At 38.8% G+C, this 12,392-nt stretch overlaps 1 protein-coding gene across 2 annotated transcripts in view; it reads right to left on the bottom strand.

The window, feature by feature from the left end:
- GPRIN3 (GPRIN family member 3) overlaps positions 1-12,392 on the bottom strand; it is a 71,266-nt gene that overhangs the window by 41,548 nt on the left and 17,326 nt on the right. The gene's annotated exons all lie outside the window — the stretch shown is intronic.

Below are 12,392 nucleotides of genomic sequence, written 5' to 3'. Positions count from 1 at the left end.
CTGTGGGCAACCACCAGAAGCTAGGAGAGGGACATGGAACAGAGTCTTAGAGCCACCAGAAGGAACCAACTCTGCCCACACCTTGGTCTCGGGTTCTAGCCCGCAGAACAGCGAGAGAACAAATCCCTGTTGTTTCAAGCCACCCAGTTTGTGGCATTTTTCTATGACAGATCTAGGAAACTAATACACTCCTCCTAACTCTTTATTCCCTTGTGAACCTCAGTTCAGCTCAGCGTCTCCTCCTCTGGGTAACTTTTTTAGACCTCTCCCACCCTAAGCGTTTCCCAACCCCTGATTTAGATACCTCCCCTCTGTTCTCATTGCATCGGTGCAGGGGCATGGCCCCTTTATAAGGTATTGCTTTGCTGTCAAACATTGAGTTGTGTTCCTTTGTTTTTATTTGTTAAGCAGTAAGGTCTAAGAGTGTAAAGAGAGTGCCTATCTGGCAGGCCTGGTATCCTCCCTGGCACTGGCAAGAAAAAAAAAAAAACGTGCAGTTAACACTGGTAAAAGTTTAACATGCCTCAAAAGAAGTGTGCTCTTATTTCCTTCAAATAGAAAGTTATAAATCATCAAGTAGAGTGGACATAAGTTAATGGGAAAATAAGATCTCACATTAGACCAATAATGTGCAATGTATTGCCAACAAAATCACTTTAACATAAAGGAAGAGCTGTTTCTATTATTGAAGTTTTTATTCACTAGCTATGATGAGAATCATGTCCATGCCATCGCAACTCATGAATTGTTTGCTCTGCATTTTTATTCACTGCTTTGTCTAGCAGTTTTTAACAAAAATAAATATTCTATATCCTTTTTAAACAATAAAATAAATGGAATCCAGGCAAGTTTACATCATGCCTTGTCAGCCTGACCATGAGCAGCTGTGTTCTCTCTCTTGCTTCAGCAGTGCACATTCTTTATTGGGATAAACCCACAGGTTTAGAAGAATTAATTAAAAAGGATCAATCCAAAATGTGTAGGCGCTACCCTGAGAACTTACTTTGCAGATGTGTTGGTGCTTTTCATTAAAAATGACCTCTTCATGGCCTGAAGTGGCTTAGTGGGCTATTCCCACTTGATTATCATGGGGATTATGAATTTATGTCAGAAATCTCACAAATCTGTGGAAGTTCACCTAATATAGTTATAATGAGCTGGACTTGTTTGCTTTTAAGAATTCATTAATATAATAATTTGTCATACATGCAATTATATTACTCTCAGATGGTAATGGAGGCTATTTTTTTCTAAAAGTGATAAGAACATCACCCACATCTGCTCAGGCCTAAGAAGACCACATGTTATTAAGATTAACCAAGCTTGCCAAGGGCCTCAGCATGTAGCTTTGTAAAACCTCTTGCTTAACTGAAGGCTATAAGATGAGATGAAGGTAGGGCCTTCACAGTAATTATTTTTGTATCCACTCAACTCTTATACAGCTAAATAAAGGGCCTGAAGTACTAAATATGAAACATACTACTTTTTTTTAGCTATTCAAAATTTTTTAACATACACTAGTGCTGGGCCTGGGGTAGGTACTAGAGAGACACAGAAATGAGCAAAACTTCATTCCGGCCTATAGGGGTTGGCATCTGCTGGGGACAGAGGCAATTTAAGTGCCAGAGATTTCAACAGGAACACAAGAGGAAAAGGACTCATTCCAATCTGTGCAGTCAGTGGAAGTAACCACAAAGATCATGGTACATGCAAAGTGGACTTCGGGAACAGCTCCAAGTTTAATGAGGAGTAAGGGGGAAGGAGAAATGGTAAGGCAGCAGGCACAAAAGGTGGAAATAATGTTATTTATATGTATTTATATATGTGACATTTAAACATGTATATTAACTCATTAATTCATTCATCAAACATTATCTAGCTTTTGCTACATCCCAGGCACTGACAGTATCATGATAAATATACCAGTTCTCACCTTCAGGAAGTTCCTCCCTAGGGGGGAAGGAAGAAACAAAAAGGGTTGATTGGAATATAATATAATGAGCTTCATGAAGGAATGAGATATAGGGCATTAGGAGATCACACTGTTGGTGAAACTGAGAGAGGGCCTACCTAGGGAATCTGAGAGTAAGTGACAGCAAGGCTGCCTTGAAAGTCAAGCAGGAATCCTCAACAGCATATTAACAAATCTAATCCAACAATATATAAAAGAGATCATGCTAAGTCGCTTCAGTCGTGTCCGATTCTGTGTGACCCCATAGACAGCAGCCCACCAGGCTCCTCTGTCCATGGGATTCTCCAGGCAAGAACACTGGAGTGGGTTGCCATTTCCTTCTCCAATGCATGAAACTGAAAAATCAAAGTGAAGTCGCTCAGTCGTGTCCGACTCTTAGTGACCCCATGGACTGCAGCCTACCAGGCTCCTCCGTCCATGGGATTTTCCAGGCAAGAGTACTGGAGTGGGGTGCCATTGCCTTCTCCAAAAGAGATCATACATGGTGATTAAGGTGGACTTTTGCCAGAGACACAAGGATGGTTCAGTATGTGCAAATCTGTGATACACCATATTAATAAAGGGAAGGATAAAAATCACACAAGCATCTCAGTAGACACAGAAAAGGCATCTGACAAAATTCAGGATAAAGACTCTCATCAAAGTGAATATAGAGGGAACATATGTCAACATGACCACACCAGTCAGAATGGCTGTCATTAAAAAGACTACAAATAATAAATACCAGTGAGGATGTAGAGAAAAGGGAACTTGTGTACACCTTGGGTAGGAATATAAATTGGTGCAGCCACTATGGAAACTGGTATGCAGTTTCCTCAAAAAACTAAAAATAGAACTATCATACGATCCTGCAATTCCACTTTGGGTATATCCAGAAAAAGAAAAAAACACTAATTAGAAAAGATACGTCCACCTCAATGTTCAGAGCACACTATTTACAATAGGTAAGATATGGAAGCAACTCAAATGTCCATCAACAGATGAATAAAGAAGATGTGGTAAAAATAGATAATGGAATATTATTCAGTCATAAAAAAGAATGAAATAATGTCATTTGGAGCAATATGATGGACCTAGAGAATATTATGACTCGTGAAATAAGTCAGAGAAATACAAATACTACATGATATTACTTATAGAATCTAAAAAATAAAACAAATGTAAGTAGCAAAACAGAAAAGACTCATGGATACAGAAAGCAAACTAGTGGTTACCAATGGGGAGAGGGGAGGGAGTACAAATCATGGGCATGAGATGAACAGATACAAACTACTAAGTATAAAATAGATTATATTTTAGGGAATTGTCACCACTGTCTTATAATAATTTATAATAACTCTAATGGAGATAATCTGTAAAAATACTGAATCACTATGCTGTATATCTGAGACTACCATAATACTGTAAATCAACTATATCTCAATTTAAAAAAAAAGAAAGTTGAGCAGGAGTTGTCAGCGAAGGGGAGAGGGCATTTCATGTGCACATTGAGAACAACTCATGGACAGATGTTAGAAGAGACAGACAGCTTGTTGGCAGGAGTGGTTGAGGGTGGGGTGGGGTTGGAACGATGTATTGTTGAGCATTGCTGGAGCTCCATCCAGATCAGGGCTGATAGTGCAAAGCAGCCATCTATCAAGAGATGAGACTAAAGGGAGCAACAAACTGAGACTGCGCTGGGCTTTCCCCTTGCCAACAGGCAAGTCACTGCGGGCCTGACGGGGCAGGTGTGTGGAGACTGGAGGGAAAAGGACCTTTCAGAAGGTGACTGCAGGAGGTACTGAGAGAACCAAGGTATGGTCACAGGAACAGAGAGGAAGGGATGGATCTAGAAATACTGAAGCTATGAAACCTCCTGTGCACCATGACTGACTGGATGCCAGGGATGAGTTAGCTGGGCTATCCAAGATGTCAAGATGAGGCAGTACAGTAACAGGTAAGTGCTGTGATGAAGGTGCTCATAAGACACCATATAAGTCTGTGAGGGAAGGGACCCCACCACCTTCAGGAGGGTTCTAGAAAGCTTTGCTGAGCAGGATGACCCCTGAACTGAGACCTGAAGGGTGAAGAGTTAGCCACGTGAAGGAAAGGGTGGAAGGGAGGAGGTCACTCAAGGCAAAGAAAACAGCATGAGCAGGGGCAGGAGACTGAACACAAGGCATTAGAGAACTACTAGCAGTTTAGAGTTACTGTGGACCTTATCTTTGAGAAACATTTCTCTGTGGGAGAGGCTCCATTAGCAAGACTGTTAAGAATTTTCTAGAATCTGATGATTTGGATTCACACCCAGCTTGCCACTTATGAACTGTGTGGCCTTGGGTAAATGACTTAACTCCTCGGCGCCTAGAGCTTATAACAGAGGGATGGAAGTAGCATCTACCTCATGGGGTTGTTGTGAGCTCTTGGAAGAAGGCTTTGCACAGTGTTGGCTAGCAGCAGCAGCAGCAGCAGCATATGTGGTGTTAGTCGCAGTACAACCACTTGCAGGTTCTTACTAATCAACTTACTGCCAGGTAACCTTCCAAGTCCACTGCCCCTTCCCCACCTGCCTTCCCTTACTCCATCCACTCCATAATCACAGAACCACCAAAGGTCATGGTCCATAACTTGACATTTTAATTCTGAAAATATTTTGGAACCTTAGGCTGCACTGAAAAGATCTCAGTTCTCAACTCTGTCCTCCAATGCACTTCTTTTTGCTTTTCTCAAATCTTACTATGTCCTTTCTGCATAATTATTTCCAAAAGAAATGATCAAGATTCACCTTTTATACAAAATGGAATTGACACAGATTGGGGAAAAGGCACATAAAGTAATTCAGCGTCCAAGAACTGGCAGAGAAACTGGGTGTTTGGGAAGGAATCACTATGAGCAAGGAGCTCATTAGAACATCCACTCTTTGCCTAAATCTCTAACTCTGCTACTCCAGCTGCTTAATCTATCCTCAGTGGACAAGAAGTCATACACTAGTTTTCCACTTAGATACATCATTTCCTAGCTTGACTTCATCAGTTGCTTATCTTTTCAACTTTTTCCCTTTTTCTTTTGCAAAATATCTATGTATCTTTTTCTTTAACTGATAGACATTTTCCTTTTCATAGAGGTTGCTCAATCACACTCACCCCTTTTTTCTGATAGAAGGAATATATTTTCCTCATGTAATTACACATAAAGATTAAGAGGACACAATACTTAAGTAGTTGTCATGTTCTCTGAATGTTTTAACAAAAGTGGTAAAAGGAATTGTTAATAAAAGTCAAGGATACTGATTTGCAAAACACAAAAATGTTCATTTCAAAAGCTGAACTGCTTCAACAAAATTGTGGTTTTTTTGCTGATCATCTTGTTAAAGTTATATAGATAACAGTATCAGGTGGGTGATGCTCATTATAACCATTCTATCATGATGACCTAGAAATCTTGTCCTCAGCTTTTTGATTCTTCATACTCTGGCTGGGACTGACTTCAGACCAGCTTTGATATTTCTCTTCCAGCAAAATTCACCTTTCATTGGTGCTTTCCTGTATTCTGTCTTTATCACATCAGATAAAGACATCAGATAAAGGTTCTTTTCATCTGAGAATCTACCTCATAATTGGAAAGCTTACTTTAAAAAAATACTATAGATCCTTTGTCCTTTTTTTCATTTAAAAAATGTGACTCCAGCTTCAATGTATTTTCATTTTCTTTACACATCTCCTCTTATACATTATAAATACATTCCTATCTATTTTATCTCTTATCATTGGTTCCAGGAGTTTTTTGACTTTCAGAATGAGTAGAAAACAAAAACCTCAAGGAAGAAAAGTCACCAAGTACTGACTGGGAAATATATGCTTTATTTCATTACACTAAAGATGCTTTAAATATGATAAATATCTTAGATACAACACAGCCACTTAAAAAAAACAACTGTTAATTTTATAAGGATTTAGAAGTACCACGAAAATACTTATAAAGCAAATTATTATTATTTTTTACTCTACTATGCTAGTCTCAAATTCCTGAAGAATTTCAACACTGAACTCAATGGAAAACTGAACTAAGTAAACATTTATTGAGGAGTGCTATGCTTAAGGCATTATGTTAAGTTTGGGGGGTGGGCTATGCCAGAAAAGCTGGCTGATAGGCTCCAGAACTGAACATTTTAAGGAAGATATACCTCTAAGAACAACTACCGTACTAGGCTTACTAAGGAAAGCGCTAGGAGAGTACAGGAGGGCAAATGTTCAATGACACTAGAGTAAAATTCAAAGGCTTTTTGCAAGTGCTGGTAAAGATTTTAAGAAACACATATAAGGTTATTTCCTTAAGCCTTGACATTTTGGGGTTATATGTTATTAGAAATTAGTCTACTGTGGCTTACACATTTGAACTGACTAAACTGGACGGTGTGCTATTTCATAGCACATGGTAAGGGTGTTAGTTGAGGTTTTAAAGTTGAGCTTTGGGAATGAGGAAACAGCCTAAGGAAAGATTCAAACATGGGAAATTATAGACTTACTGTGGTCCATTGTGCCTGGAACTTAAGAGTATATAAAGGAGGAGAGCTGGGAGTTGTGTGAAAATGGGGTATGGTTTGGGATATTCATTGGGAAATATGGCTCTCAGTCCAAGTCTATTATGAATAGACTTCAGTGCCAAGTTAAGAAATTGAATTTTATTCTAGAAATTATTTCAAAGGCCTATACGTTGAAATAAGTAAAGAATAAATCACTAACTAAAATGTAGAATGAAAGTACAGAAAGAAATGTGTATATTTAGAGATGTTTCTGAAAATTCAGCAAATCACAATAAATCCTAAAGAAAGATTGATGATCTTAATTTATCTACTTAAAAATAATTGTAATATATAGTGGGACTATATGTAACTTCGTTCTGTATTTTCCAAGTCTCTTGTAAATGTGTTATCATACTTTCATAATTTACAAAATAAAAAAGAGAAAAGAGAAATATTGATGAGCTGGTTCCATGATAAGATTCATTTTTACTGATTGCTATATAGAAGAAAATGTGCCTGATTTCAGTGTTGGGGCAGCAACTCATATCAAATGATGACAAAATGTGTTATCAATTTCTTTGGGAGGTCCCATAGTTTTTTTTAATTGACATATAGTTGACCTACAATATTATGTTAGTTTTAGAATTATACTACACAGTGATTCAACATTTGCATATACCATACAATGATCACCACAAGTTAGTAACCATCTGTCACTATACAAAGTCATTACAATATTATTGACCATCTTTGTTATGCTGTATAACATCCCAGTGGCTTATTTATAACTGGAGATTTGTACCTTTTCATCTCCTTAACCTATTTTGCCCCCTGCATCCCTTCCCTCTAGCAATCACTCATTTGTTTTCTATTTGTCTAGTTTCATTTCATTTTGTTTGTTTCATTTTTTAGATTCCCACATATAAGCAAGATCATACAGTATTTGCTTTTTTATTGACTTTTTTCACAGTAATCTCTAGATCCATCAACGTGGTAAAAAATAACAAGCTTTCGTTTTTATGGCTGACTAATATTCCATTGTGTATTCAGTTGACTCTTGAACAGTGTGGTTTTGAGCTGCTCAGGTCCACCTATATGCAGATTTTTTTCATTATAAATAAAGTGCTACACAGTCTTTTGGGGGTTGGCATGGCCTACTGGTGGGCAAGGCTGTGTCCCTAACACTAATAGGTTATAGAGACAATTCCAAAATAGTGATTGCCAACGCTGATGTTATTGTGGTAGAATGAGTTCCCAAAGAAGGCTCCCAGGGGGAGTCCCAGTTGCCTCCTGTTTTTCCAGGAGGCTCTCCAAGATCATCAAGTAGGTTTGACCCTGGCTTCTTTCAAACTGCTGCCTGTGCCAGGACTCAGAGAGAAGCTGATAAGGGGCTATTATGCTCTGATCTTTCAAGATCCTCATGGCTCTGAAATTCAATGGCACATTACTTCATGTGTTTCAATGATTAATCAAAACTTGTAGAGGGAAAGTGGCCAAGATGGCAGAGTAGGAAGACTCTGAGCTCACTTCCTCCCACAGACACACCAAACTTACAGAGCAACTATCCATGAGAACAACCTGGAGACGTGCAGAAAAGATTTCCACAACTAAAGACACAAAGGAGAAATCACAGCAATATGAGTAGGAGGAGCAGATACACAGTGTAGTCAGGACTCATCCCCCTGGACTGTGAGCCATGAATGGAAGGAATGTCCCAATCACAGGTCCTCCCCAAGGAGCAAAGGGTCCAAGCCTACAGAGGGCTGAGCTTGGGGTCCTACACCAGGAAAACAAGCCCAGAACATCTGGCTTTGAAAACCAAGGGACTTATATTCAATGTGCCAGTGAATTTCAGAGCCCTGAGGATCTTAAAAGATACAGTATCCTGCTCCTTGCCTTGGATAGTGTTCCCCAGAGTAACTGCCAGCGTCCCCAAGCCTTTTGTGCTTTCTCACTGTTTCTTTAATAGCGTACATTTTCAAGGTGGCTGGTTTGAGATGAGACACAAGATGTGATCCTGGAAGATATTTTTCCACTGTTTTAAAGGAAACTGGTTTTTACCTGAATCAAAGCAGAGATGCTCAGTTTTTTAGATAAATCTAAAAAATAATCAGCATGGTACAAATAGATTTTATGATTATTCTATGCTGCCTGGTCACTTATTCATAAGACAGTGTAAAAGTGTACATATAAAACTGATATTCTTTTAATTTTTCTCCCCCCCACTAGTGATTTTCTGAGTTAACTAAGTTTACATTTCCACCTTCAGGATTGAAATATAGCATTAATTCCATATAAATCATACATTTCACATTAGGGAAGCAGCAGGAAACAGACAGGCAAGTTCTTAACCTGTGTATCTTTGCTTTAACTTTGGCAGGGATAGAAGAAATTTTTTTCAAGCAGGACACCTTCATGAATCACTGAAAAATAGTATGCTCTTGTCAGGACAGTATGGAGCTCTTCTTAAATGATGGTGGAGCTCGGTTTTATGCTTTAAAGGTTGGTAGACGTTAATTATGCTGCAAATTTAGCCTATGATTTATGTTTTATAAAGGAACACGACACACACAAAACTCACAAGGCCTGGGTAATTACATTTTTTTTTAATTCCTAAAAGATATTGAAAATGAGACTTCATTTCTAATAGCAATAGAAATGCTATAATAACAGCTCGTATTTTAAGACTATTATGTATAAGATATTGCTCTAAGTCTTATTTATTTTCCACAATAAGCCAGCAAGGAAAGTATTACTTTATTAATTTTAAAATAAGGAAACTGAATTTTATTACTCATCTGCCGAGAACTCCAGGCATGGTTTTCACCACTGAACCCTTCTGACATTCTTCCTAGTTGACTTTCATTTCCACTTTTGGACAGTCCCTTTGTAGCCTTAGATGAAACTGTTTCCTTTTCTGACCCTTAAACATGGGTTTTATCAGGAATTTTTCTCTTTAGTCCTCTTCTTTCCTGTCCTTGGAAATCTCTTTCACACTTAGAGTATCTAATGGTGCTGATCTAATAGCTGTAACTTCTTTACAGGCACCACTTTTCCCCACTCTCCCATTCTCCTACATTTTACAATTGCGTACCTGCATGTTATGCCAGTATCCCAAACTCAACATGGTACAGCGACTGGATGGTGAATTTGGCTATCCCATATTCGACATCATTCTGCCAAAATGAACTTTCCCTCTTGACATCTCTGTTCCTATTAATAGCACCAGTGGTCACCCAGCCAGGTCTGGCTTAAAATCCTGGAACGGTTTTGACAGCTTCAGATCCCTCATCCCCTATAATCATGCAGTCCCCAACTCCTGTCACAGCTCTGCCAGAAATATTTGCAACTTTCCTGCCTATAACCAAGACTCAAATAACAATACTTCTCACATTTATATAGCTCTTTTGAATATACAAAGCTCCCACAGATATTCTTTCTTATAATTTCCACATTAACCTTACAGATTAAAAAGAGTAAGGCTTCAGGAACTTCTGTGATTTATACCATAGCTCAGAAGCAGAGTTAGGAATTGATCCCAGGGCTTCTGACTCTTGTTTTCCAGTTTCGATCTTCCAACCCTTGAGCTCTCCAAGTCATGCTTGAGCTGGTATAGGTGCCTAAGGTATGGTTTTTTTGCTTTGCTTCAATACAGCTTATATAATCAGTAATAGTCACTGTCTTATAATCACTGTCAAATGACATTATCTTAAAAGACTGATCACTTCACTTTCAGCTTAGAATCCTTCAGAGGCTTCCTATACTGAAACATGTTCATATTATTTAACATTCACTGAAGAATACCTCCAGTTTGATTTCAACACCATTTTGATTTCACCACATTAGTTTCCACAAGCCCCCTAATACTCCAGCCAGACAGAACAACTCTCAGTTTCTCAAACATGCATCTCTCAAGCATTTGCCTGAATTTCTGTGCTCAGCCCATGTCCCCCTGGTGTGTGCTCTCCACCTCTGTCTTTTATTTCATTTATTAATTTTAAAACATTGATGTATCAATAAAACATAGTGTATCAGGGACTGGATGAAATATGGAAGAAACTAGTAAATAAGATAGAAAAGACCCATTTCTCAAAGACCTTAGGAACTAAGAATCTCAAAGTTCAGGACAAACACCATCTTCTCCTCAAAGTAAACCTTTCTGATACTCCTGGCAGGAAGTGGTGACTTCCGTCTCTCAACAGCCACAGTCCAGTGAGAAGACCTTTATTACAGGATTTATCATGTCTTATCTCTCACCCTAGGTTGTAAGCTCCATTTTTGATATAGACTCTAAGTAGCTCGGTATTAGTGCTCACAGCATGTAGTTTAGCACTTCCTTTATAAGACCTTAATAAATTAGATTGGAGTGAACAGTCACCTTCAGGGTCTGTGAACGTGAGATATGGTGAGAGAAGGGGTCATAGCCCATTCACACACAGCCAGTAGAAGACACAGCAAGCGCACAATACCCTCACCTACATCCACCATATGGTTAACGTAACAGCATTTTTGGCAACAGAATTCTTAGCTGATATTCAGGGCCCCATGATCCCTGCCTCCATCCATTTAAAGAGAGTTTTGAGATCTAAACTAACCCAAGATTTCTGGACATCAGAGCACAAATCTGTTCAGTCTGCACATTTTTCTATGTCAATAAACAGAGAATAGGATTAGCATCTTCTCCATATGGCCTGATTTTCTGATCTCAGAACAAAGAGGATGCTAAACTATGGACCATGATTCAAAGCTGAATTTATTTTTTTAAGAATTAAAAAAAATATGTACAGTAATATTTACTTTTGGGGGGTACAATTCTATGTGTTTTGATAAATGCTGTATAACCACCACCACAGTCAAGATACAAAACTATCCTGTCATTCCCCAAAGAAAGTCCTTGACTGTTGACCATTCATTTGGAGTCAAATTCTCCCCCACTCTTAACCACTCATTTGTTTTCCACTTCTGACTTTGCTTTTTCCAGATTGTCATGTAACAGTAAAAGTACAGAGCTATTTCAGACTGCCTTCTTTATTTGGCATAATATATTTGAAATTCATCTGTGCTGTTGGTTGTATCGATAATTTCTTCCTTTTCACTGCTGGATAGTATTCCATTGCACAAGTGTGCCACTGATTGGTTATACATTCTCTAGTTGAGCTATATTTTCAGTATGTCTTGTTATGGCAATTATGAATAAAGCCACTAGAAATAGATCTTTGGGTTACTGTAGGTTTTAATTTCACTTAAGTTAATAGGAGTGGAGGTGCCAGATCATGGGGTAACTGAATGTTTAACTCTATAAGCAACCGCCAAAATACGTTCCATAGTCCCTGTACCATTTTGTATTCCTATTGGTGACATGTGAGAGTTCCAGTTATACCACATCTTTGCCAACACTTGGTATTGTCAAGTTTTTGTTTTGTCCTTGTCATTCTAGATGCATAGTGTGGGACAGTATTTTAACACTTCATCTTTTTAGAACCAGAATATTTCTATTTCCATATTAGGCCCACATTAAACACTTGCTGCTCTCCCTCACTTGAATCTCTGTATTATCTCTCCCACTAGATTACAGATTTATTCTTGGTAAGAAGTAAATCTTGGGCTTCCCCAGTGGCTCAGCAGTAAAGAATCTGCCTGCAATGCAGAAGATGCAGGAGACGTAGGTTTGACCCCCAGGTTGTGAAGATCCTCTGGAGGAGGGCATGGCAACTCACTCTAGTATTCTTGCCTGGAGACTCTCATGGACAGAGGAGCCTGGCATGCTACAGTTCACAGGGTCTCAAAGAGTCAGACGTGACTGAAGTGACTGAGCACGCACACGGAGTAAATCTTAGCCACCTTTGTATGTATAGCCCTGCTGCTGCTAAGTCGCTTCAGTCGTGTCCAACCCTGTGCGACCCCATGGACGGCAGCCCA

Source organism: Bison bison, unplaced genomic scaffold (genome assembly GCF_000754665.1).
Source record: "Bison bison bison isolate TAMUID 2011002044 unplaced genomic scaffold, Bison_UMD1.0 scf7180017864464, whole genome shotgun sequence".
NCBI classification, from domain to species: Eukaryota; Metazoa; Chordata; class Mammalia; order Artiodactyla; family Bovidae; genus Bison; species Bison bison.
Note: the sequence above shows the minus strand (reverse complement) of the source record. Positions and strands in the feature narration are given on the sequence as shown.